The sequence below is a fragment of the Bison bison genome, unplaced genomic scaffold (genome assembly GCF_000754665.1).
Source record: "Bison bison bison isolate TAMUID 2011002044 unplaced genomic scaffold, Bison_UMD1.0 scf7180017864211, whole genome shotgun sequence".
Taxonomy (NCBI): Eukaryota; Metazoa; Chordata; class Mammalia; order Artiodactyla; family Bovidae; genus Bison; species Bison bison.
In genome coordinates this window covers 274,861-301,429 of record NW_011494783.1, presented here as the reverse complement: position 1 = coordinate 301,429, position 26,569 = coordinate 274,861, and the positions used below count along the sequence as shown (strand labels likewise).

The following is a 26,569-nucleotide window of genomic DNA, read 5'->3' as shown; positions in this document are numbered from 1 at the left end:
ACACACATTTTAACAACACTAAAATATTTTTTCATAGTTCTGTAATTTCTTTTCACTCAGCTCTATGAGTTTTTAAAGCATAAGGGCCTCATGAGGTGCATCTATAAATCTTCTTGAACCAGAAGTGTCTCCACAGCAAAGCGCCAGCTCCTCAGGCCTCAATGAAGCCCGGCGGGAATGAAAGAGGTTTCTATGGGCAATAATTCTCCTTTTAACTCTCTTTTCCAGACACTGACGTATAGAACAGTCTTTTGGACTCTGTGGGAGAGGGAGAGGGTGGGATGATTTGGGAGAATGGCATTGAAACATGTATAATATCATATATGAAATGAGTCGCCAGTCCAGGATCGATGCATGATACTGGATGCTTGGGGCTGGTGCACTGGGACGACCAGAGGGATGGTACGGGGAGGGAGGAGGGAGGAGGATTCAGGACGGGGAACACGTGTATACCTGTGGCGGATTCATGTTGATATATGGCAAAACCAACACAATATTGTAAAGTTAAAAAATAAAAATAAATAACTCTCTTTTCCTACTTTTTAAACCCTGCACTCTTGATCTGTCTCCTCATTGCTTCTCTGACAATGAATCTCCTTCTAAGTACATTCTGAACAGGAACAGAAGCACAGACTGAAACATTTACCTCTAAGAGTTTCAGGAACACAGCAAGTTGTCTAACAGGTGTCAGGAATGAGAGGACAGATGGACAGTTCCTTGGGTGGGGGTGGGGAGGAAGGCAGACAGAACACTTCTGTGGTTGGAATCTCAGATCTTTCTGAATGTGTGGGACGCAGGAAGGTGTGTCCATGGGTTAAAGACTCTGTGAGCCCAAAGCAGGCAAAAGTTTCTTGATCATCTGTTTCTGTTTTACTCTTTTGTGTTACTCTTGTGCCTTATTTCTCATCTCAGCATCTTGCAGTCCTGAAATATTCCCTTTTTGCTCCACAGCATGAAAACTGAGGTCCAGAGAAGAAAAAGGACAGCATCACATAGGTATTAAGGACAGGGCACGGGCAGAGTTTCCAAGTTCACTCCCTTCCACCTGCTCTCTCTACTTCACAACCTCTGGAGCTGAGTACTCTCACCCACTGGTTATACCTGTTGGAGGACTGGAGATGGTGATCACCAGCCAGCACTCACACATGTGGCATCCAGACCCAGGCACAGTCTCCACTCATGGTGGCAGATGTTGGCACAGCTTTCCCCCCTTGTCTATTCTGGCCATCCCACTTTCTTCCTACTCTCCCATCAACTTTTTCATCTCTTTTGAGAATTAAAATTGCATTTTATATATGATTTCCCAACAACCTATTTTAGACAAATAGTTCTAATACATAAATTCTATTTTGTTTTTATAACAACTAAAAGGATTTTTCTAATTAGTCTTCCCTATAATGGGTTGTGTAAACTTGAAGAAATATACTTTCTGTACATTAATGTGTATGTTCAAAGTGAGATATTGGAAACCAACGTACAGTGTTCCTAGATAGAAGTTAGACAGAAGTGATACTGTGTATCAAGAAAAAAAGGAAAGGAAAGTGTTCTGAGTAATCAAATAAAGAAAGCTAACAGGACCTCAAAACTGTGTAAATACAAATAGAACTAGCTCAGAGACCTTAGATATGTCATTGCCACCATATTTGGAAACAATGTTTGTGGGGTTATAAGGTGGAATGAACTAAATTAAAACAGCATTGGAGGATGGTATTGTAAGAGAACCAAATGGATTTCTGCTAAAGAAACAACTTCTCAACTGCTTAGCAGACATCACCTTAATCAAGTAATGAACATAAACATTAGTAAAAGGAAAAATCAAAATCATGGAACATCCAGTAGAATGAAGAGCAGTATCACTTCTGTAATCAGATCAGATCAGATTATATCAGTTGCTCAGTCGTGTCCGACTCTTTGCGACCCCATGAATCACAGCACGCCAGGCCTCCCTGTCCATCACCAACTCCCGGAGTTCACTGAGACTCACATCCATCGAGTCAGTGATGCCATCCAGCCATCTCATCCTCTGTCATCCCCTTCTCCTCCTGCCCCCAATCCCTCCCAGAATCAGAGTCTTTTCCAATGACTCAACTCTTCACATGAGGTGGCCAAAGTACTGGAGTTTCAGCTTTAGCATCATTCCTTCCAAAGCAATCCCAGGCTGATCTCCTTCAGAATGGACTGGGTGGATCTCCTTGCAGTCCAAGGGACTCTCAAGAGTCTTCTCCAACACCACAGTTCAAAGGCATCAATTCCTCGGCACTCAGCCTTCTTCACAGTCCAACTCTCACATCCATACATGACCACAGGAAAAACCATAGCCTTGACTAGATGAACCTTTGTTGGCAAAGTAATGTCTCTGCTTTTGAATATGCTGTCGAGGTTGGTCATAACTTTCCTTCCAAGGAGTAAGCGTCTTTTAATTTCATGGCTGCAGTCTGTGATACTCTTGCCAAAATGCAGCACCTGAAACTATCACAAAGAAATAGCAGAGAAAAGCAAATTGAAAATATATAAAATTCCTGGTATAGTCTTCAAAGGTTTCAAGGTCATAATGGGAGAGACTGAAGAACTCTTCTAGACTGAAGAAGACTAAAGGGATAATGACAATTAAAAGCAATGCCTTGTACCATTTTACATATTCCTTTATATTTCTAATAAAATGATAATTGGTGTTTTTTCCCATTTTAAAGGATCCAATATCAAAAGAAACTACCATCTTCTAAGCAGAGGTGTGTAAACTTACCCATCTGAAATATAGGCCTTAATCACCTTGCCATCTTTGTTGAATTTTTCACGTATATAGTAACATGAGAAGTTGAATTTTAAATTTAATTTAGAAGTCTAATTGTAGTTACATTTTTCTTCAGATATTGCCCCGAAATTTAACTTTCAATAGAAATTTTAATTGAAATGAAGTTTCTGTTTATATAGAATAAAATTTAAGTCAAGGTATGGAGAATAAATTGATCATAAATGAAGCAAGTGTTCATAACAAGAAAAACTCAGAAACTCCCAAATTTGCTTGTAAAGCAACAACCAAGTGCTTTATAGGACCTAATTCAGGTAGATTTACACAGAGAGACAGAGATGCATTTCATTTTATCATCAAAATGCATGCAAAACCATTTCTAGCCCTATATTCCAGGTAATGATCTCACTTTAAAAAGCAGGTACTGCCAAATCCTTCAGAGGAGATAATGGAATCCCCAAGGGTCAAGGAAGGTTGGCTGATCAATAATGAATTGGGCAGGACTTTCATTCAAATGCCCAACCTCTATTTGGGCTTCCCTGGTGGCTCAGACAGTAAAGAATCTGCCTGCAATGCAGGAGACCCAGGTTCAATCCCTGAGTTGGGAAGATCCCCTGGAGAAGAGAATGGCTCTTGAGAGTCCCTTGAACTGCAAGGAGATCAAACTAGTCAATCCTAAAGGAAATTAACCCTGAATATTCATTGGAAGGACTGATGCTGAAGCTGAAGCTCCAACACTCTGGCTAACTGAGGTGAAGAGCCAACTCATTGGAAAAGAGCCCGATGCTGGAAAGACTAAGGGCAGGAGGAAAAGGGAGCAACAGAGGATGAGGTGGTTGGATGGCATCACTGACTCAAAAGACATGAGTTTGAGCAAACTCTGGGACATAGTGAAGGACAGGTACACCTGGTGTGCTACAGTCCAAGCGGTCGTAAAGAGCCGGACACAACTTAGCAACTGAACAACAACAAACTTTATTTAGCAAAACCATCCAATGGACTATTAAGACTTTGCTTATCTTCCTGTGAATTCTGCCCAGGAGAGTAAAGTTGATCATCTCATGCCCATCCAGTCTTCATGAAGAATAAATGTTGAGATGGCCTCTCTACTACTGCATCCTCTCCTGGCCCAAGTGGTGTGTCTTGCCGTCTCAGTCCTCTCTGCCTTTAGAAGCAAAGAGCCACCATCAGTTTAATCTGTCAGTCTGTCAGCTTCAGCCAGACTGACATCAAACTCTGGAACTGCACCTTGGGTCCAAGATGCAGCCTCAGCCATTCTATCCTGAGTCTCATATTTCTCCCTGGCTTTGGCTTCCTTCTCTTCCACTTCAATTATACATTAGCAAAAAGAACCCCAAATGGCTTCCAGGCTGGTTATGCCAGCAAGTCATTCAGTTGTGTTTGACTCTAAATGCCTCCTGTCTGTGCCTTGGCTGAATCAGGCCACATTTTTAGGGCGTTTATGATTGGCTATAGAAAATTCGGTATAATTTCATTTCATAATTAGAATTTTTTGCCCATTCACTGATAGTCAGAAATCTGCATATACATTTTCTCAGTCCTTCCTATTTTAGAGATCTGTATTCTGATTTAAGGAGAAGGCAATGGCACCCCACTCCAGTACTCTTGCCTGGCAAATCCCATGGATGGAGGAGCCTGGTAGGCTGCAGTCCATGGAGTCGCTAAGAGTCGGACATGACTGGGCGACTTCCCTTTCACTTTTCACTTTCATGCATTGGAGAAGGAGATGGCAACCCACTCCAGTGTTCTTGCCTGGAGAATCCCAGGGACGGGGGAGCCTGGTGGGCTGCTGTCTATGGGGTCGCACAGAGTCGGACACGACTGAAGCGACTTAGCAGCAGCAGCAGCAGCAGCATTCTGATTTATATACCATCTCATTTCTTTAGCATTTCTTATCTCAGAACACTTCGGTAGAGAGTGGGAATACTGAAATTCTGTTGGATTGTGACTTTGTTTCTGGGAATTTAGAGAGTATTCATAGAATTGTAGATCTTAGTACTGAGGGGCCTTCAGAGACCATGGTCCTGCCCCTGACTTCAGGTAAGGTCTCATTATCCCCACTAGAAGCCAAGAGAGCTCAAGAGACCTGCCTAGAGTCTCAGAATAAAGTTTCGGGGCAGTTAGAATTAATCCAATAGAATTAGGCCATTTGATCACTTCCATTGCATGCGAGTATCCATGGTTCTTGTTAAACTCTCAGCTTCCTGAGAACCAAGGGCATTTCTGTACAGGTTAATGCCATTTTCTGATTTTCCTAATGGTTTTCTTTCTAGTTCTGAGAATTGCAAAATGACAGTGAGGGAGGGGATATATCCTAGTTAGAAAGGTGACAATGGAAGAGGCAGCCAAAAAAACTCTCACCAGGAAGGAAAAGATAAGTAAAGGACTGAGTGTGCTCCCCAGGTGGTGCTAGCGGTCGAGAATCGCCCCCCCACCCCGAAATACAGGAGACATGGTGGGTTCTATCCCTGGGTAGGGAAGATCCCCTGGAGGAGGAAATGACACCCCACTCCAGTATTATTGCCTGAAAAATCCCATGGACTGAGGAGCCTAGAGGGCTACAGTCCATGGTGTGGCAAAGAGTCTGACAGGACTGAGTGACTAAATACACACACACACAAACACACAAAGGACTGAGTAAACTTTGATGCCTCTCTGGACAAATCCCTTCTTTAGTTAGACCAGGCCCATGGGGAGACTGTGGAGAACCTGTCCCGAGGGTGCAAGCTTGAAGGCAGGGGAACGGGGAAGAGTGACCTTCATTTTCAACCCAGCTGGAGGGCTGGGGGACACAAAGCCAAGATCTCATGGCAGAACAGAGCAGAAGCAGGAACAGGACACATTAGACACAGAAAATATTAATACCAGTGTGTGTCTGCAATCTCCACTCACTTCATTCTCCTACCAGGATCCTGGCAGCAGAGCAAACAAAAGGCAGCTCTGCTCCTGGGCACCTGCCCTCAGCACCCTCTTCTCTGAGAAAACCGAGTCTGAATCCAAAGCCCCATAAGCCAACTTTGCTTCCACAGAGCCTCTCTGGGGAGACAGAAGCCACAGCTGCAGCCCCTACCACAGCCTCACAAACGCCCCCTTGAAGTATCTGGGCCATTTTTAACCAGTGTTCTGCCCCAGAAGGGTCACTGGCGCAGCCCATTAACAATTTTCAGGCAAAAAATAGAATCTGGTTAATAAGATAAAGCCTAACCTTTTTTCCCCTTTGCACTGAGTCCAGTTTCACATGCTCACAGGGGGCCACATGTAGAGGTCTTATACTCGGTTCTTCAGACCAGAGTTCCTAGTGTGGAACAGCTACCACCATCAGCTCAGCTCTGTGGCAGTGTGCAGAAGCACTTCACACGACACTGCAATCCAAGATGGCAGCTGGGGACCGTGTGCAAAGAGGCTGCTCACAACACTGCAGTCCAAGATGGTGCCAGGGGCTGTGTGCAGAGACTGCCTTGCCTGGCACTGCCATCTGGAGCCTTGTGTAGCAGGTATGGGGTTGGCCAAAAAGTTCGTTCAGTGAAGGAATACGTTGTTCAACAATGGTCTTGGTTAAAATGAAAAATGTGTCTTTTATTTTTACTTAAAACCCAGCGAACTTTTTGGCTAACCCAATATATGAACTGCAAATCTGATTTTAAGCTAGTAAATCTTCATAACCTCCCCATGCTGCTGCTGCTGCTGCTAAAGTCGCTTCAGTCGTGTCTGACTCTTAGCGACCCCATGGACTTCAGCCTACCAGGCTCCTCCGTCCATGGGATTCTCCAGGCAAGAGTACTGGAGTGGGGTGCCATTGCCTTCTCTGAACCTCTCCATACCCTGGTTTATATTAGAAAATATACCTTTCTCTCATTTTAGGCTCTATATGTGTTGGACTCAGAAGAAAAGAAAGGAAAGGAAAGCCTATTAGGCCACACCTGTTTCTATCTGTACCAAAAGGGATCTCAGGTAATATGTAGAAAGCTTATATAAGGTTTAGAAAAGAAGACAGTCCACTGGAAGTCCAGAAGAATACATTTATATTGGGTTGTTGAGAGTATAAATATATAAAATATTTCTAGAGGATAAATTGGCACTAGGTATCAAAAATCTTCTAAATGCCATGTCTTTTGGCTCCTTACTTCTACTGCAAAGAATCCATCCTATAATCAGAAATGCAGATCAAGATGTAAGTAAAACAGATGCTTTTAACAAGATTATTTTGACTAGCAAATTTCTGGAATCACCTAATTTCAAAATGGAAAATAACTAAGTATAATTTCAGTAAGCGGAACTGTTATACAGTTATCGAAAATATATTTAAAGAACATTTAATGTCATGGGGAAATTGTGGTGAAAAGAATACAACATAGAACTGCATACCACACACACAATAATTTGTTTCATAAGTATCTGAACATATATAAATTCAAGAAAGATACCTATATAGATATAGATAAATTAAAAGTGATTAGAATGTTAACCACAGTTATCTTTAGTACTGGGAATATATTTAGGTGACTTAAATATTTTTGTTCCCTGATTTTTTTATATTTCCCCAATTTTCTGTAATGAACAGGATAGTTTTATAATCATGAAACATGTTATTTCAATATGATAAACCAAAATATCAACAAAGTTTTATTCGTGTCCAGATTCTAGAAAGTTAACACAGCTCTAGTACTAAGCCTGGCAGACTTAAAACAAGAAAAGCAATCCATAGACCAGTTTGTCCTCGATTGCTATTCCACAGAACTCTGTCCCACACATTTTAATAGATACACCAGAAATAAAAGTTCCATTTTTAAATAAATATAAACAGCTTATTGAAAATAGAACTTAATACAACAAAGGACATACATTCCACAAACGTAAGAAGTTAAAATATGGAAATCTACTGGATCAATTAGAAAAAACAGAACAAATTGAATAAGATGCCTCACTCATTCCGGATTTTATATATTTTAGTATTTGTTGTTTCTGTTCAGGCACTAAGTCATATCTGACTCTTTGCAACCCCATGAGCTGCAGCACACTAGGCTCCTCTGTCCTTTACTATCTCCCGGAGTTTGCTCAAACTCATGTCCCTTGAATCAGTAACGGTATCTAACCATCTCATCCTCTGTTGTCCCCTTCTCCTCCTGCCTTCAATCTTTCCCAGCAGCAGGGTCTTTTCCAATAAGTCGGCCCTTCGCATCTGTGGCCAAAGTACTGGAGTTTCAGCATTAGCATTAGTCCTTGCCCAGGGTTACATGCCTGAAATCTAGGCCTTGAATCTGAGGGAATGAGTACTTGGCTGAAAGCTAGTTAGAAGAAACTGAGTGGATCTGGAGTTTCCCACACTCCCAGCCCCTGGTAGTACCATCATCAATAACTTCTATAAGCCAGGACATGTCCAAGAGTAGCTCCCAGGAGAACCCTAGCCTGAACACTGACCAAGAGTGTCAACCTTTTTTTTGGATCCTTCTTTAAAATAGGTAGCTTTTCTTCCCTTAGAAGGATGCTAGGTCATTTTCTCTTTCTCCAAACCACTTTACTTGAATTTCCAAATGGGATTTAGAGAGAGAGAGAAGCAAGAGAAAAGAGACTGCAGACTATATACTTGAGTGACTAGGAGAAAAATGACTCATAAGACTTTTTACAGTTAAAGTAAAAAGTGTGATCACTTGAGAATTTTATAAAAGAAAACAGATGTTTTCCAGAAATGTGCTGGTTCACATAAATGCTCACTTCTGTTAGATGGTAACTGGAGGAATTTCCAAGTAAAAATGGCAGAAGCAGGCCAGGTCCCAAAATTCTCTTCCATCAATATTTAATGAAATTAACCTAAAGAAAGGTGTAACAGCACAAAAGAAATATTTCTTAACATACAGCAAAGAAGGAATGGGGCACAACCTCATTTCACAAACTTCTGAAAGTGAACATAATTTAATAACAAATGCATTGCCCTTGCTGTATACCAGGCTCTCTTCAAGTCACGTCTTACATAAAAATGGGTATTTAAAGCCAGGTTCTAGATCCTGCCTCTACAAAAAATTAGATTCTGATTCATCCTGGAATGATGCTTAAATGCTACTCTCACTCACGTTTCCAACAACCCCATCACTGAGAAATTGTACTAAGGAAAGAAGGTGAGTGTACCAAATGCTAAGTATTCTCACTGATATTACCTAGTTCTGAGTCTGTGGAATGACATGGGAGTAGCCTGGGAAAAAGTCAGAGTACAATCTGAGAGGTAGAAACTTCTCTCTACCTCCACCATGGTCTTGGCAAAGAACAAGGAAACTTGTAGCACTCAAGGCCTTCCAAGGTTCAAACATAACATGCTCTGAAGAGAGGACATGCTGAGCCCAGGGAAGGAAATCCTGGTGCAGAACACTTAGCAATATTCAGATGTTCTTGTTGTGGTGAAACATTTACCTGAGTAGTTCTTCAGCTTCTTTGTTGAATTCAGTTTAGGCTAAAAATAATACTGTTAGAGAATGAATGTTTGTGTCCCCCAGAATTCATATGTTGAAATCTTAAACACTAATGTGAAGGTATTAGGAGGTAGGGGCTTTGGGAGGTCATTAGGTCATGAGGCTGGAGCCCTCAAGAATGGGATTACTGCCCTAGGAAGGGGATGAAGAAATCTGAGCTTTCTTTGCCATGTGAGGACATCAAGAAGACACTATGAACCAGGATGAGGATTATCACCAGACACCAAATCTACTGGCAACTTGATCTCAGATTGCCCAGCCTCCAGGACTATGAGAAATTTTTGTCATTCAGTTGGTAAATCACGTCCAACTCTTTGCAACCTGGTGGACTGCAGCACTTCAGGCTTCCCTGTCCTTCACTGTCTCCCTGAGTTTTCTCAGATTCATGTCCATTGAGTTGGTGATGCTATCTAACCATCTCATCCTCTGCCACCCTTTTCTCCTTTTGCCTTCAGTCTTTCCCAGAAATAAATATCTTGCTTAATTCACCCAGTTGATCTTTGTAATAGCAGCCTAAACTACCTAAGACCGATACATTTTATATTAAAAATACTATGTACAATATGATCCTCTTTATTATTTTTCCTTTATGCCCATCTCTTTATGCAATGCATTGCTTTCATAAAAATAAGGAAGTCATTATCCTAAAAAAGAGATGGCACTTAATATTTCTTAAAAAAAAAAATTCTACAGTTTAATCAGTCTTCCTCCAGTTTTCTCCCATCCTCCCACTGTTCCTAATTTAATTATATTTATTTCTCAGTGAAGTTCTTACTTAAGACTGAGAAAACTTGATTTCAACCCACAAAATATCCCAAGCATAAGCTTTAAATTTTTTCTTCAGTGGTGTTTGTAATAATTCAATTTTAAACATCTATTTCAGTTCCTATAAGATTTCATATGGCAGATCATATGAGGAGATGAGGAAGACAATGGGGAGAGAAGGAAGCAACCATAAAGACTCTCCAGGAGTAGATTTATTTATGAGTTTTATCCCAGACTAGAGTGAAGAGTTACAATCAGTGTACTGAAATCTCCCTTTCTGCTGTACAACATAGATCTCTAAGGGGTGGTGAAGGGGAAAACAGCACAAGGAAACACAGGGAGTAAGACCTGTCTTGAGTTCATTCTTTACTTCCATAAAGAAAAGCCCCTGAGAGGGGCTTGTATTCAGGAGTTCCAGCAACAGAGCCATGTGGAGGCTGGAAGCAGTTGAGGCGGGTACATAGTACTGGACAGCAAGTTCCAGATGAGTAACTCAGGGGAGGGTGGGGCTGTATTAGAGCTCTCCAGAGAAACAGAACCAATAGGACAGACAGGTGAATGGATGGATAGATAGACACATAGATGGATACATAGCTGAAGATTTATTTAATGTTAGGAATTGCTCCCACAATTATGGAGGCTGGCAAGCCTAAAACTCTGTAGGGTGAGTCTGGAAGCTGGAGGCCAAGAGAGTTAATGGTTAATTCCAGTTTGAAAGTCAACAGGCACAACACTCAGGAAGAGCCCACATTTCAGCTGGAGTTTACAGGCAGGGCAAAAAGCCACACGTCCCAGTTTGAAGGCAGGAAGAATTCCCCTGACTCAGGGCAGGGTCAACCTTTGTGTTTGCATTCACAACCTCTGCTCCCTTCTCCTTTGCCTCCTTTACTGAAAACAGGCAAGACTTTGGCACTTCCCTGCCAAAGTCTGCTCTGGCGTTGAAGGGCAGACAAGGGGGCATGACTTCTCAGAGGTTTCCAGATGTGAGCAACCTCCCTCCCAGGCCCAAAGAGGTAGTTTCTGACTACAGAGTCCTTTGAGGGTAGAAGGAAAAGCCAATGTCTGGGCAGGTATGTGCAGTTGAGAGGTGGGGCTGCTGGGGGACCTGGTGGACGCAGATGGGTGTTGAGAGATTGCAGACTTACCCTTGAGCTTTCTCTCTCATTCTCTCCGCCAAGACAGCTGCATTTCTCTCTTGCCATATCCCTGCTCCTCTCAAAAATGGACAGCACACAGGCAACATGTCTGCTCACCCATACTCTCCCCAGACACACCTGCAGAGTCCACCATTTCCTGTTGGGGTTGTTTTTTCTGTGCAATTGGTCACAGAGTTTCAGAGTTAAAATATATCATCCAATTTCTACCTGTATTAAAAAAAAAAAAAAAAGGAATACTGAGACACAGGCAACAGAAAGGGTGAGCACGGGTTGGGATAGAGTATGATCACAGGGTTTCAGTACAAAATTCCTGAGGCCAAGATCACTGGCCCTCCAGGCTTTAGGGGGTGTGCGCGCGCGCGCGTGTGTGTGTGTGTGTGTGTGTGTGTGTGTGTGTGTGTGTGTGTGTTGGGGGCTGGCAGGAAACAGCCAGGGAAGCCTGTGAACCTCCTCCAGCTTGCAAAAACACAAGCAGACTACACAGACTTCAGCCAGCAAATTCCTGGCCAACGGGGACCCGGCTGTTCTGCTCAGCTCCTCTCCTCCCCCTGCTGCTGCCCCTCACCCCTCTTCCTCTGACATCACCAGCATACCCTTTGCTGACTGGCTCTGGGCCTGGGGAGGAAAGGAGGGCGAGGGGAGCTCTGGCGGACTGAGATCTTGTACTGACCGCCCCTAGGAGTTTAGGAAGTCCTTTCTCACATATGTCACGTGTATGTCAACAACTCTGAGCTCCGAGTAGCAGCAGACTTTTGAGTGGAAGAGAACAAGGCAAGTGTTTTGATAACATATTCTACCTACATAAAAAAAAATTATCTGGGGGACAAAGATGAACAATGCAAAAAGGAGGAGATGAACAGAAAGACTGAAGGGAAATGAGCATAAAAAAAGCAGTAGAATTTAGAATTGAGGGAGACCTTTTGGATCCAGGGCACAAAGGAACTAACAGGTCAAACTTGCTCAGAAATAAATAGAAGAGGAGAAGCAGAGAACAGGATGTGACGACAGAAACAGAGGTCCAAGGGATAAGATTGTTGCCTGATGGAGCAAGGGCCCCAAGCCAAAGAATTTGGGCAGCCTCTCAAAATTGGAAAAGGCAAGGAAATGCATAGTCCGCTAGAAGCTACGGAAGGAACAATGAGCCCTGCCTACACCTTGATGTACCTCGCGAGACGCTCGCTCTCTCTCTGGACTTCTGACCTACAAGATAACAAACGTGTTGTTTCAAGGCACTGAGTTTGTGGTCATTTGTTAGGGCAGCCATAGGAATGGAATGCACACCAGGCTAGTAAGTAGAAGATGAGGCAGGCACTTCAGAGTCCAGGTTTTCAACAGCCATGTCTTTCCTTCTCTGCCTCATGCCCAGTATCTGTCACCTATCCGTTGGTTAGCAAAAATTTTTCATACCTTCCCTTTTATTTGCTTTATAAGACAACTCGTGACATTTTAAAACTATTCAGTGGTTATGAAGATAAGTATCAATAGTCAACTTCCTCATTCTTATCCCTTCTCTCCATAAAAGCAAAGTGAGATTGATTTCTTCTTATGGAAGAATGTAACTATACCCTCCATTTTAAGGCAACTTTATTCTTTTAATTAAAAATATGCCTAGGACTCATAGACTTAACTTGCCCTTGGAAATAATTGTGCATTATACTTTATGATAATGCATTATCATTTTCAACCTCTCACTAGTTCATAGTCTGACGGATTTACAGCAAATTGCCCTGCTGCACTCCCAGGGCGGGGGCGGGGGTCTCTATCCTGGATGTGAGGCTGCATCTTCCTGCAGAAACTGACACAAAGCGGGACCTCTGCGATTCGGGGCGGTGGGCCAGGCTCCGCCCCCACGGCCGCGGCCGCCAATCAGCTCCCGGGACAGCCTCCTTTGCGTCCCGCCCTGTCCTTTCCACGTCCCTGGACTCGGTCAGCCGCCCAGTCCCTTTTCGCCTGAGGCGCTCTTGCCCCCTGGGAACTGCGGCCGCCCCCTCCTAGCCGGTGCCCTCTGCCCCCAACCCGCGCTGCAGGGAATAACGGGGCTAAGGGTGAGTGTGGGCCCACGATGGGTTCTGGACAAGAGAGGCCTGGCGGTGACACAGGCCACAGCGCGGGTGGCCGCGCGGGGAGACGGGCGTCGTGGGGGGATGCCCGGGACGTGCGTTTGTGTGGGGTCCGGGAGGCGTGGGGACTGCCACGGGGCTTCTGCAGTCTTCGAGGGGAGGGCACCGGACGAGTCCACCGGGAGTTGCTTGCTGTTTACCTCTCGGCCCCTTCCATGGTGAATCCCAACGGCTCCATCTCAGTCCCCTTCTTGGTGCATTGTTATTCACCCTTGCTTGTCTGGGGATAAGGGACCCCCTGATTTTCTTGTGCTTTTTTTGCGCTCCCGCAAGGAGCCATGGAGATCTGAACCGAAAGGAACCTTGGAGGCGATGCATTTCGCCTCCTGGGGACTTGCTCTTGAATTCTTTGGGGGTAGCTGACTTCTGCAGAAACCCAAGGTGAAAGTCCTCTCCTCCCTCAAGTGCTCCAGGCGCCATCCGGAGCTGAGTGTGTCTGCGGCAAAGGAGGAAAGGGCGAGGGGCGAGAGAGTGGGTGCGGGGAACCGGGTGGACAGCTTCGCCTGCAATGCGTTGGGCCTGAGGCAGTCAGTGCTGAATTCAGCAGTTCCCAGGTAAACATCCCCCAGCTGGCCACTGAGTTGGCTCATCCTGCAATGGCGAGGCCTTTTGTATAGGAGAAAAAGATTTACGAATCAGATAATCTTGGGAACTTCTTGGAAGAAGTGCCAGTCCCAACTAGACTTAAAAGGGCAGAATGAATCTGTCTAGCTGACCAACCACCCATCCATCCTTCCATTCCTCAAAATATTTATTTGTGAATTGACTTCACTTCAATACTTTGCTTTCTTTTTTTCTTTGGTTTGATTTTTGTAAACATTAATAAAAGATGTGCTTACATGCTAAGTCGCTTCAGTCATGCCCAGCTCTTTGCAACCCCATGGACTATAGCCCTTCAAGTTCTTCTTTCCATGGGATTCTCCAGGCAAGAATACTGGAGTGGGTTGCCATTTCCTTCTCCAAATAAAAGATATATAAAACATACAAAGTGAATGCCTGACCTTCTCCTAGGTCAAGAAATAGAACATAGCTTAGAAGCTCCTCTGTATCCTCAGTCATGCCCATCCTTCTCTCTTCTCTGAGATATAATATCTATCCTGACTTTTGTATTAATCATGTCCTTGCTTTCCTTGATTGTTTTTTAGTCGCTTAAGTTGTATCCGACTCTTTTTTGCATGGACTGTACCCCACCAGGCTCTTCTGTTCATGGGATTTCCCAGGCAAGAAGACTGGAGTGGGTTGCCATTTCCTTCTCCATGGGATCTTCCCAACTCAAGGATCAAACCCACTTCTCCTGCATTGACAGGCAGATCTTTACTGCTGAGCCACAAGGGAAGTGTCTAATATATTCCAAAATCATATATATGTGTTGGCTTTCCCTATTTTTTACTTTCATATTAATGGCATTATACTATATGTATTCTTGGGTTTTTGAGGTTCACCCCTGGTGATGATTTCTTCATTTTCACTGCTTATAGTTTGAGTAGCATCACCAGCTCAATGGACATGAATTTGAGCAAAGTCTGGGAGATAGCGAAGGACAGGGAAGCCTGGCATGCTACAGTCCATGGGGTTGCAAAGAGTTGGACACAACTTGGCATTGAACAGCAACATACTTTATCCATTCTACATTTATTGGCTATTGCTCATTTGGGATTTGTATTATTAATAACTATCTATAGCTATATAACAAATTACACCAACACTTAGCAGCTTAAAACAGCAAAACAGAAATGCTGTATCTCACAGTTTCAATGGGTCAAGAATTCAGGAGGAGCTATGCTGGGAGTCTGACTCACTGTCTCACTGGCTATAAGCAAGATGTTGGCTGGGGCTATAGTCATCTCAAAGCTGGCTGAAGGAAATCCCCTTCAAGCTCACCTAATATGAGTGTTGGCAGACCTCTTGGCCTCACTGGCTTTGGTTGGACACATCAGTCCTTTGCCACATGGGCCTCTGCATAAGACCTGGTCATACCATGGCAGTTTGCTTCCACCAGTGTGAAGCTTCCAGACACAAAGACAAGACAGAGTCTATTTGTAATCTAAATTCAAAAGTGACATACCATCATTTTTGCCATCTTCTTTTTATTGGAAGTGAGTCACTAGTTCCAGCCCAAACTCAAAGTGAGAAGGTTACACAAGACCTCATGAATATCTGGAGGCAGGGATTGTTAGGTCTCATTTTCCATAGTGGCTCAGAGAGTAAAGCATCTACCTTCAATGCAGGAGATTGGGGCTCAATCCCTGGGTCGAGAAGATCCCTAGAGAAAGAAATGGCAACCCACTCTAGTATTCTTACCTGGGAAACCCTATGGACAGAAGAGCCTGGTGGGCTACTGTCCATGGGGTTGCAAAGAGTCGGACACAATTGAGAGACTAACATATACACACACACATACACTACAAGGGATATTAATAAATAATGCCCTCTAACTATCTTGTACGTGCCTTCTGGTTCACTCTTGTTCCCTAGAGTGTACACTTAGGTTATACTACTAGGTTATAAGATTTCTTTATATTCAACTTTATTAGGTGATTGATAAACTGTTTCCAAAGTGTTAGGCCAGCTTGCACTCTCCAGCAACAGATGAGAGTTCCTCTATTTACACATATTTGTCACAATTTGGCATTATCAAATTTCATTTTTAGCCAGTTTAATAGGCATGAAATAGCATTCTATTTTTATTTTAAGTAGCATTTCTCTGATAACTAATGAAACTGACCGTATTTTTATATAATGATGAGCTATTGTGCTTTCTCTCTGGGAAATTCTGCTTCCTGCCTTTTATTCATTTTCATATAGGGTTGTTTTTCTTATTGTCTTATTGGAATGCTTTCTTTATACAATCTGGATGTTAATCAATACCTAGTTAACTGTACATGCTGCAAATATCTGCTTTTAGTTGGTGCTTAGCTTTTCTTTCTTTGTATGTCTTTCTATCTCTGCCAGTGAATTAAGTTTGAATTTTAATTTCAATTTTACTTTACTTTTCTCCAAAAACTTTTAAAGTTTTGAATTTGGTAATGTCATAATCCACCTGAAAGTTTCTTGTTATACTATTTACTCCATATGAACAATCAACTGTCCCAGCACCAGTGATCTATATGAATCACGTTTTTCATATATGCATGAGTTTCTTTTAAACTGCCTACTCTCGTTCTTTATCTATTTGTCTAACTACCAATACAAAATTGCTTTTAACTACAGTAGTCTTATAATAAATCTTTAAATCTGGTAGGAAATATTCTCCTACATCCTTCTTCTGGTTCAAGGGATTTTTTAAAAATCAATTATTGGAGCTTTGACCTTCCATATAAATATTTAAACAAACTTGTCATGTTCTTCAAAACAGGAAACAAGCAAGGAGTTTGAATTTTTATTGATATTGCATTAATTCTATGTATCAATTTGGGGAGAAATGGCCTCTTCAAGGTGAAGTTTTCCATCTATGAACTTGGTATATAATGCCATTTATTTAGCTTATCACTATTTTTTTTTAGTGTTGTGTATGTTTTTTAATATTTTTCATTGTTCCCTTTTGCTCACTTCTGTTAACTTTATTTCTAAGTACATTATATTCTCACTGCTATTATAAATATTTTGCTTTATAAAGATTATATTTTGTAGCCCATCGTTTGTTTCTGGTGTATAGAAATCCAATTGCCTTTTATATATTGTTTATGTATCAAACATGATAACCTGCATTAATAATTCTGAATTTACCTATAGCATCACATTTGCTACAAAAGCAGTCATATGTTCTGAAAATAATAACAGTTTTGTTTTTTCTTTTCTAATCCTTACACTTTCAGTTCCTTTTTCCTGTCCTATTACATTGGCTAAGACTTCCAGTGTAATGTTAAATAAAAGTAGGGAGGGGCATCTTGTTTTATCCTTAAGATAATAAAGTAAAAGATGTCACTGTATCAGCCTTAAATATTGCATTCAGGATGGTTATTTTGTAAATGCTTTGTCAAATGATAAGAAAGTTCAGTTCTTCTTTTGGTAAGCATTTTTATTGTGAGTAAAATGTTTTGTTGAATGCTTCTACTATGGGTATTGATTTTCTCATATTAATTTTTTCTCTAAGTATGTTATTTTGGTGAGGTTCAGTATTCAATTTTTAATATTAAATCAACTTTACATTCCTGGAATAAACTATGCTAAATATGTGATAACTTTTATATGTAGATATAATGATAAACATTAGATATTTGCATCTATATGTGGAAATTGAGATTAGCCTGTAAATATTCTTTATGGTACTAACCTTACCTGTTGTCAATATCTTTTCATAAAATAAGATGAGTAGTATTCTCACTGTTGCTGTTTTCTGGGAGAATTTGTGCAAGATTGGAATTATCTGGTCAAATATTGCTTCAAATCACCAGCAAAACACTCAAGGTTTGGAATTTAGTTTGTCAGAGGTCATTAAACTTGTTCATCCAATTACTTGAAGGATTATAGGACTATTTAGGTTTTCTTATGGAGTCAGTTTTCATGAATTGTATTTTCCAAAATATTTAACCAAAATTAATGCAACAGATTTTATATATTTCCTTTCTCTTTTTGGTTTGATTAATTTTGCCAAAACTTGGAATACTTTGTTCACATACACATACATCTGTTCACATACACATACAAAAAAAAACCCTGTCTGTTCTCTTAATTATTATCTATTTTATTACTTCTTCCTGCTTTCTTTGAATTTCTCTGTTATGTCTTTTCTGAGCTTTTAAGGTGTATGCTTAGCTCGTTAATTTTGAGCTGTTGTTCTTACATAAGCTCTTCAGGCTATAAATTTGTGTCACTGCTGTTTAGCTATATCTCACAAGATTTGATATGAATATTTTGCTATCATGCTTTAAATATTTATCATTTCCATTATGGCTTCTTGTTTGAGCCGTGAATTTTTTAAAATGTGTATTTTAGTTTACAGTCTCTTCAGAAAGAATATTTTATCATCTTCTAGTAAATGTTGTCTAGCTAATTTATAATTAATTCAGAGAATTATGATACCAATTCCTTTGGACTATTGAAGTTAGCTTTATAACCTAGCAAATTGTCAGTTTTATTTGCTTGAAAATAATGTGTGGCCTCTAATTATATAATGTCTTATATATTCCTTTAAAACAAGTGTTTTAATTATGCAATCCATATGTGCCATACCTTCACCAATTTTTTATCTGCCTGAATTATCAATTACAAAAACAGATACATTAAAATCTTTCACTGCTATGGTGAATTTTAAAATTTCTCATTGTAGATCTGTTTATCAAAAGTTCTTGCACAACATAGGAAACCATAAATAGAATGAAAAACAAACCCACAGAATGAGAGAAAATATTTGCAAAACATGCTACCGACAAGGGATTACTTTCCAAAACACAAACAGCTCATTCAGCTTAATATAAAAAAACAATCTATTCAAAAAATGGACAGAATATCTAAATAGATGTTTCTCCAAAGAAGACATACAGATGCCCAACAGGCACATGAAAAGAAGCTCAACATCACTAATTATTAGAGAAATGCAAATCAAAGATACTATGAGATAGCACCTAACACCATTCAGAATGGCCATAATCAAAAAGTCCACAAACAATAAATGGTGGAGAAAGTGTGGAGAAAATGGAACCCTTGATTGTAAAAAGCACTGCAATGAACACAGGGGTGCCTGTATCCTGTCAAACCATGGTTTTCTCTGAATATATGCCCAGGAGTGTGATTGCTGGATCATATGTTAGCTCTATTTTAGCTTTTTAAGGAACCACCACACTGCTCTCAATAGTGGCTATACCAATTTACATTCCCACCAACAGTGCTAATATAGTTTACCATTTTCTTTTGGTGAGAACAATTAAGATCTACTGTCTTAGCAAATTTCAACTATGTTATACAATATTGTGAATTAATAGTCATTGTGCTATACATTTGATCTCCAGAACTTACTCAACCTGAATATCTGAAATTTTGCAATCTTTAATCAATATTTCCTCATTTCCAACCTCTCCCCAGCTCCTAGTAATCACCATGCTACTCTCTGCTTTTCTGTAAGTTCAACTGTTTTATATTCCACATATAAATGAAGTTGGTACAGTATTTGTCATTCTGTGCCTGCATTATTTCAAAATTTAACAAAATGCCTTCAAGGTTCATCCATTTGTCACAGATAGCAAGATTTCCTTTTTTAAAATAGCTAAATTAATTCCATTGTGTATATATACCACAGTTTCTCTATCCATTAATCCATGTGATAGACACTTATCAGACGGATTAATGAATAAAGTTGTTTCCATATCTTGGCTACTGTGAATAAAGCTGCAATGAATGTGGCAGTGTGGATATTATTTCCAGATACTGGTTTTATTTTCCTTTGAATATACACCCAGAACTAGGCTTGTTAATAAGATGGTAGTTCTATTTTTAATTTTTTGACAAGTCTCTATGCTGTTTTCCACAATTACTGAACCAATTACACTCACACCAACAGTGCACAAGCTGTCCCCTTCCTCCTTAGCCACACCAACCCTTGTCATCTCTTGTCTTTCTGATAGTAACGCTTCTTACAGGTGTGAAGTGATATCTTGTGGTTTAGCGTTATACCTCCATGATGATTAGTGGATTTGAGTACTTTTCCATATATCTGTTGGCCATTTGTATATCTTCTTTTGAGAAATGTCTATTCAGGTCCTTCGTTTATTTTTCATTGAACTACTTATCTTCCTGGCACTGAACTGTTTGAATTGCGTATGTATTCTGGATATCATTAACTCCTTATTGGATATATGGTTTGCAAATATTTTCACCTATTCTGTTGGTTGTCCCTCTACTCTGTTGCTTCCCACCCCGTACAGACACTTTTTAGTTTGACATAGTCCCACTTGTTTACTTTTGCTTTTATTGCCTGTGCTTTTGGGGTCATATCCAAAAATTTATTGTGCAGCCCAGTGTTAAGCTTTTTCCTATGTTTTCTTCTAGTAACTTTACAGTTTGGGATCTCATGTTTGAGTTTGTACTGCATTTTGAGTTGCTTTTTGTATTTGGTATGAGGGAAGCATTCAACTTTGTTTTTCTGCATGTGAATATCCAATTATTCCAACACCGTTTATTGAAGAGACTATCTTTTCTACACCGTGTGTGCTTTGCACATTTGTTGAAGGTCAGTTGACTATATGGTTACAGGATACAAAATCAACTTAGAAAAATCGGTTGTGTTTCTCTGCATTAACAGCAATTTAGCAATTTCCTGAAAGGGAAATTTTAAAAAGAATCCCATTTATAATAGCATCAAATCAGTAAATATTTGGGAACCACTTTAACCAAAGGCAAGTAGGTGGCCCCGTGGTAAAGAATCTGCCTGCCAATGCAGGAGATGCAGGAGATACAAGTTCGATCCCTGGGTAGGGAAGATCCCTTGGAGTAGGAAATGACAACCCAGTTCAATATTCTTGCTTGGAAAATTCCATGGATAGAGGAGCTTGGTGGGCTACAGTCCATGGGGTCTCACAGAGTCAGACATGATTGAGCACACACCCAACAACAACAGTTTAACCAAGAAGGTAAAAGATCTCTACAATGAAAACTATAAAATGCTGATGAAAGTAATTGAAGACACAGATAAAAAGATATTCTGTTTATGGATTGGAAGAATTAATAATGCTGGATTGTCTCTGATTGCAAATTTATATATAGAAAAGCTTAATAAATGAATTTAGTCATCTGCAAACAGACATATCTATAGATAAAAATAATTTAGCTTCTTTCCATTTTGGATGGCATATGTTTTTCTTACCTTGTTTCTCTGGCTAGAACTTCGAGTACTATATTGGGAAAAAAAATGAGGGATCCCTTATCTTGTCCCTGATCCTGGAGGAGAAACTTTCAATCTTTTACTCTTGAGTATGATAACTATAGGCTTGTTATATATGGCTTTTATTATGTCGATGTATATTCCTTCTATATCCAGTTGGTTCACAATTTTTGTCAAGGAGGGTTGTCACCCTCCGCCTGGGTGACAAAGTCAAATGCTCTTTCTGCATCTGCTGAGATGATTTTATATTTCATTTTGTTAGTTGAAATGATTTCCAGATATTGAAAAATCCTTGCATACCTCTAGTAAATCCTAACTGATGATGGTGTATGATTTTTTTAATGTACTGTTGGATTCACTATGGTAATGTTTTATCGAGGATTTTTACATCTATATTCATCAAGGATGTTGGCCTGTAATATTCCTTTCTTGTAGTCTTGTCTGACTTTGGTATCAGGGTATGTATAAGGCTCAAGGCACAAATTCCAGTGTATCTTGCAGCTGTGCTATTGTTATTGTATATTTTTATGCTTTTATATCCCATAAAATGCTTTTGTTTATTTAAATAGTCAATATTGACTTACATTTGCCTATGTATTTACTCTTTCCAGGATTCTTGATTCCTTTCTATTGTTATGTACTTCCATCTGGGGTCATTTTTCTTAATCTTGAAGAACTGCTTTTTATATTGTATTGCTAGCAAATTCTCTCAGCTTTTGTTTATCTAAAATTGTCTTTATTTTGCCTTCACTTTTTGAGGGATATCTTTGCTATGCATGGAGTTTTAGGTTGGCAGATTACCTTTTTTCGTTTTTTAAAGCAATACCACTGTGTTCTGGGTTTCTATCATTTCATTTGAAAAGCCATATGCATTATTGTTCCTCTAAATGGAAATCATCCTTTATTTCTCACTAACTTACAGATTTCCTCTCTAAGATTGGTTTTTAGCATTTGATTATAATCTGCCTAGGTGTCGTTTTCTCTTTATTTATTCTGCTTATGGAATGAGGAGAGTTTTCTCAATCTGAGTTTTGATGTTTTTCAGCCCTTTGGGGAACTTTCCGTCATTAATCATCAGTATATTGCTTCTGTTTCATTCTTTCTCCTTTTCTTCGGGGAGCCTAATTACACGTCATCACCTTTTACTTTGTCTCATAATTCTTATTATATTCTTTCTATATCTTTTCATCTCCTTATGCATCATCCTTTCTTTCCTCTGTGTGTTATTTTTGAATAGTTTCTACTGATTCCTGTTGCAGTTCACCAATTCTTTGGTCATGTGTATTTGAATTCCTGATTTCAATGATTATTTTTATTTCTAAAATTTCTATTTTAACATTTTATCAGTTTTAATTCTATACTGGAATTCTCCAGCCTGTTTCTCTTATTTTTGAACACATTCCATTAATCACAGTTATTTTAAATTCAGTTCCTGTCTAAGAACTCAAATGCCTAAACCACTTGTAAGTCTGTTTCTATGTTTTGTTGTTTCTCTTAAGTTCTTTACAATTCATCCTTATTTTTAGCCTCCTTCTAAATTTTTGATTAGACACAGACATCACGAATGAAAAATCAGGAAGTTCTAGTTGATGTTATTTTTTTCCAAAGAGGATTTTATTTTATTTTTTTGAGGTGGGAGACAGATAAAGTAACAGAAGATTACTTTGATAGTATCAAAGGTTAGTTTATGCTTTCTTAGAACTGATCCATTTCAGATTTTTCTTCTACCCAAGAGCATAGACCTTACGTCTTATGCATTGTTCTTAATCATATGCCTTGCTTTTTCTCACCTCTTAACTGAAAGCAGAGTGTTGGTAAGAATCACTTTGATGGGGCTTGATCTCCATATTTCCATAAGACTAGAACTACTGAAATGACTGCTCAGTTGATTGGCATTTTAGCCACTATTTTCTGCAAGTTTTTTGGGTCTCTCCCTGTGCATGCATAGCTTAGAAATCAGTCAGTGACTTAGGGAAATTTGTACATAGATTTTTAGATTTACATCTCTGAGATTTCTTCTTGTCTGAAATTTTACCTTTTGAGTTCCAGTTCATTTGGTAATCTTGAACCAGTAAGACTGACACTTCCTGCTTGGCCTCAATTATCCTGCATTGTGAACTGGAAAATGCTCTAAAAAAATAAAGCCATAGCAAGTATACAGTTCATATCCTGTGTTTTCCTTGCTTCAGGATTGTAGCGTCTCAAGTTCTGTTTATATTGTTTGCTCTTCAAAGTCTTCCCTTGTTTCCTATATTTTACCCAACTTTTATTGCTGTTTTTAATGGAAGAGTTGTTCCAAAACAAGGAATTTTCTCAGTGATAGAACAGAAAGTCTCTCATCATTTTGTCTTAACATCTCAGATTATTTAGCTAAGATTATTTTATCACTTCTTGAGATATATCCTTTAGGATTTCTTTTAAAGCAGACCTTTTGATGATAAATTCTCAATATTTGTTGGTCTGAAAACATATTTAAGACTCTTATAATAGAAGATAGTGACAGGCTGGCGGTAGGCGTGAGAAAGCAGGGAAGGTTAGGTTTTGGGTAGCTTCCAGGATGGTATGGTGCTACTTTGAACATTCTAGTACATGTCTTTTGGTGGCATATGTATGCATTTCTGCTGGATATATACGTTGAGTGGTTTTACTAAACAGTCTTATTTTTTTACTTCAAAGTATTTTTTTAACGTTTAAAAAATACAAAATTTCTAGAGGAAAAAATGGCACCCCACTCCAGTACTCTTGCCTGGAAAATCCCATGGATGGAGGAGCCTGGTGGGCTGCAGTCCATGGGGTCGCTGAGGGTTGGACACGACTGAGCGACTTCACTTTCACTTTTCACTTTCATTCATTGGAGAAGGAAATGGCAACCCACTCCGGTGTTCTTGCCTGAAGAATCCCAGGGACGGGGGAGCCTGGTGGGCTGCCGTCTCTGGGGTCGCACAGAGTCGGACACGACTGAAGAGACTTAGCAGCAGCAGCAGAGGAAAAAAAACTACCTGTCAACCCTTCCCACTTTCTAAGGTAGCCAAATATATCCTTATTTTTCCTGTTAGAAAAACAGAAACATACTAAAGTAGGATCATTAATGTTTCACTGAAACAGCTTTATTATTTTATATAAAGATCTATCATTATTTATTAACCAACTCGCTGGCTGGTAAACAGTCTCATGGATTTCTTTTTTGACAAATTGCCCTGCCTCCCTGCCAGGGCTGGGGCAAGGGTCTCCATCCTGGATCAGCGGCGGCATCTTCGCGCAGAAACACACAAAGCGGGGCCTCTGCGGTTTGAGGGGCGGGGGGATGTCGGCCAGGCTCCGCCCCAACCGTTGCGTCCGCCAATCAGCTACCGGGACGGCCTCCTCCTCCCTCCCCCATTCCCACTGCGGCCCACCTTCACCCGCAGGTTCCACCGCCGTCTCCCCCAGTTATCAAATCCTGGACTGTGTGCCCCCTCTTCGTGTCACACCTCTGCAGAGGAGCCCCTTCCCCCTCTGAAGTAGCGGGTGTGGATATTGCTGGACAACGGGTGAGTCTTGTACAGATAAAGTTTCTGGCCACGGAGCACAGACGGAGGTCCCTGCGGCTGGGCTGGGCTAGGAAAGGGAAGCGGCCGGGGGCGTGGGGACAGTGAGTCCAGCGGGGCTAAGAAAGCGATCGGGTGTTCGGCCTGAGACCACTTGGGCCTAATAAGCCAGACATCTTTCAAAGAGGATTCCCTGAGGTTTCTCCATGTCTGTTTCTGGCTTTTGTTTTTTTCCTCCTACTATTCTGGCCCTTATTTCTTTAGTGCTGTATTTCTCGTCCAGGAAGGTAGCCATCGAAAGTCTAATGCATCCTTGCCCTTTCCAAACATTTTTCGTAATAGACTCTCAAAACAACAGATAAGCACAGAAAACAACACAGCAGATTTATCAGATCACCTTTCCTTCAGCTCCCTCTTTCCCTCTCAACGTCAATCCCTCGTTCCCTCTGTGTATCTCTTTTTAAGAAACAATATGAGGTTTAAAGCCTTTTCCCCACCAACTCTCACACCGCCATCCTCAGAGGTAAGTTAGGTTGTATCCCTCCCATGTATAGTTTTGTCCTTCTATTATTTATTTGTATGTAAGTAATATATGCATTCTTGTTTTGAATTTTACATTTTTTATGAAACTCCGTGTTTTGGGGTTTTATATTGGTGCTACTAATCTTGGTATTTCAGACCCAAAACGGTCTTAACAAACAAGTCAGCCACCCTCCCTGTTTAGCTGAGAACCCTGGCCCCTGGAGAAGGTAAAAGACTTCCTTGCCATCACCCCTCCACTGAGCAGGATCCTGAATTTGGGATCCCTTGATTTCTGGTGTTACCTCTATGTAAATCCCGCCAGTGAGCTCACCTAACATACATGATCCTATTGAATATTGTTCATACAATTCAATTTAGGAAAAGGGGGTTGAAGGGAGATGGGGAGAGAAAAAATGACTTGGATTTGGACCAAAATCTTACTCAAGGTTAAAAGGTATGCATTTTCCTGAAACATTGTATGCTATCAAATATTAGGATGACCAGAGTATTTATTTTATTTAACAAGCATTCATAGTCTTACTGTTTGCCAGACATTGATCTAAGAACTTTCTGGTATTCACTCACAGATTTAAGCCTTGGACTGTAACATAGGTACCAATTTTATCATCCCCATTTTATAGGTCATGACACTGAGGCACAGAGAATTAAGTAACTTGTGCAAAGTCACCTAGCCCGTAAACTATAGCACTAAGATGGATTCCGGATCATCTGGTGACAGTCTGAATTCCTAACCATTGTATAGTACCACCTGAGCTCGGCGAAGTCACCACACAAAGTAGGAACTTGCAGTTCTGAGAAGGGACAAGCAACTGTCAGCTGGTCATCAGAAAGGACTTCAAGAAAGAGAGAGGACTTGAAAGGTACACAGAATAAATTTCAGCCAATTTTGGTAGCTTGACATATAATATATTCTTATTTTTAATTTACAAAAGTAACACATAACCGTACATATGATGCAGAAGTATGTAAAAATTGCCCTTCGATATTCCTCAGATTAAACAATATTAGCAGGGAGAGATGAATCTGTCCTTTCACGCACCATAATACAAATATACGCAAGACTGCTTTTTATTATAAAGACGAGAGCCTATTGAACAATTTCTACCACTTTTATTTTTCCCTAGGCAATACGTCCAGTACTTTCCTCCTACGAATTGGAGATCTAAGCTTTTCATAAGCATTGAATAATATTCTGTAGGCTGTATCCTATGGTTTGTTCAGCCTTTTCCTCTACTAATGAATAGTCAGAGAAGTATATGTCTTTATTAAAACGGCCACCCCCACTGTCCGGATGGGAGCCACCGCAATGCCAAGCCCACTGGGCCGGCGACACAAAGAAGTGCTGTCCCCTGCCAAGCGTCGCCCCTAGGGCTCGCGGCCCCGCCCAGGAGGAAGCGGGGTGGGGGGGGG

At 40.5% G+C, this 26,569-nt stretch overlaps 1 protein-coding gene across 3 annotated transcripts in view; it reads left to right on the top strand.

The window, feature by feature from the left end:
* Positions 1 to 13,067: 13,067 nt before the first annotated feature.
* The window catches only part of FAM115A (family with sequence similarity 115, member A), a 51,748-nt gene continuing 38,246 nt past the window's right edge, over positions 13,068 to 26,569 (top strand). For 2 of the 3 annotated variants that reach the window (XM_010844848.1, XM_010844850.1), the window contains exon 1: positions 13,068 to 13,198. The gene's annotated coding sequence lies outside the window, so the exon portion shown is untranslated. Of the gene's footprint in view, positions 13,199 to 24,496; positions 24,620 to 26,569 lie in introns of all 3 variants that reach the window. The other variant, XM_010844849.1, reaches the window with a different exon arrangement.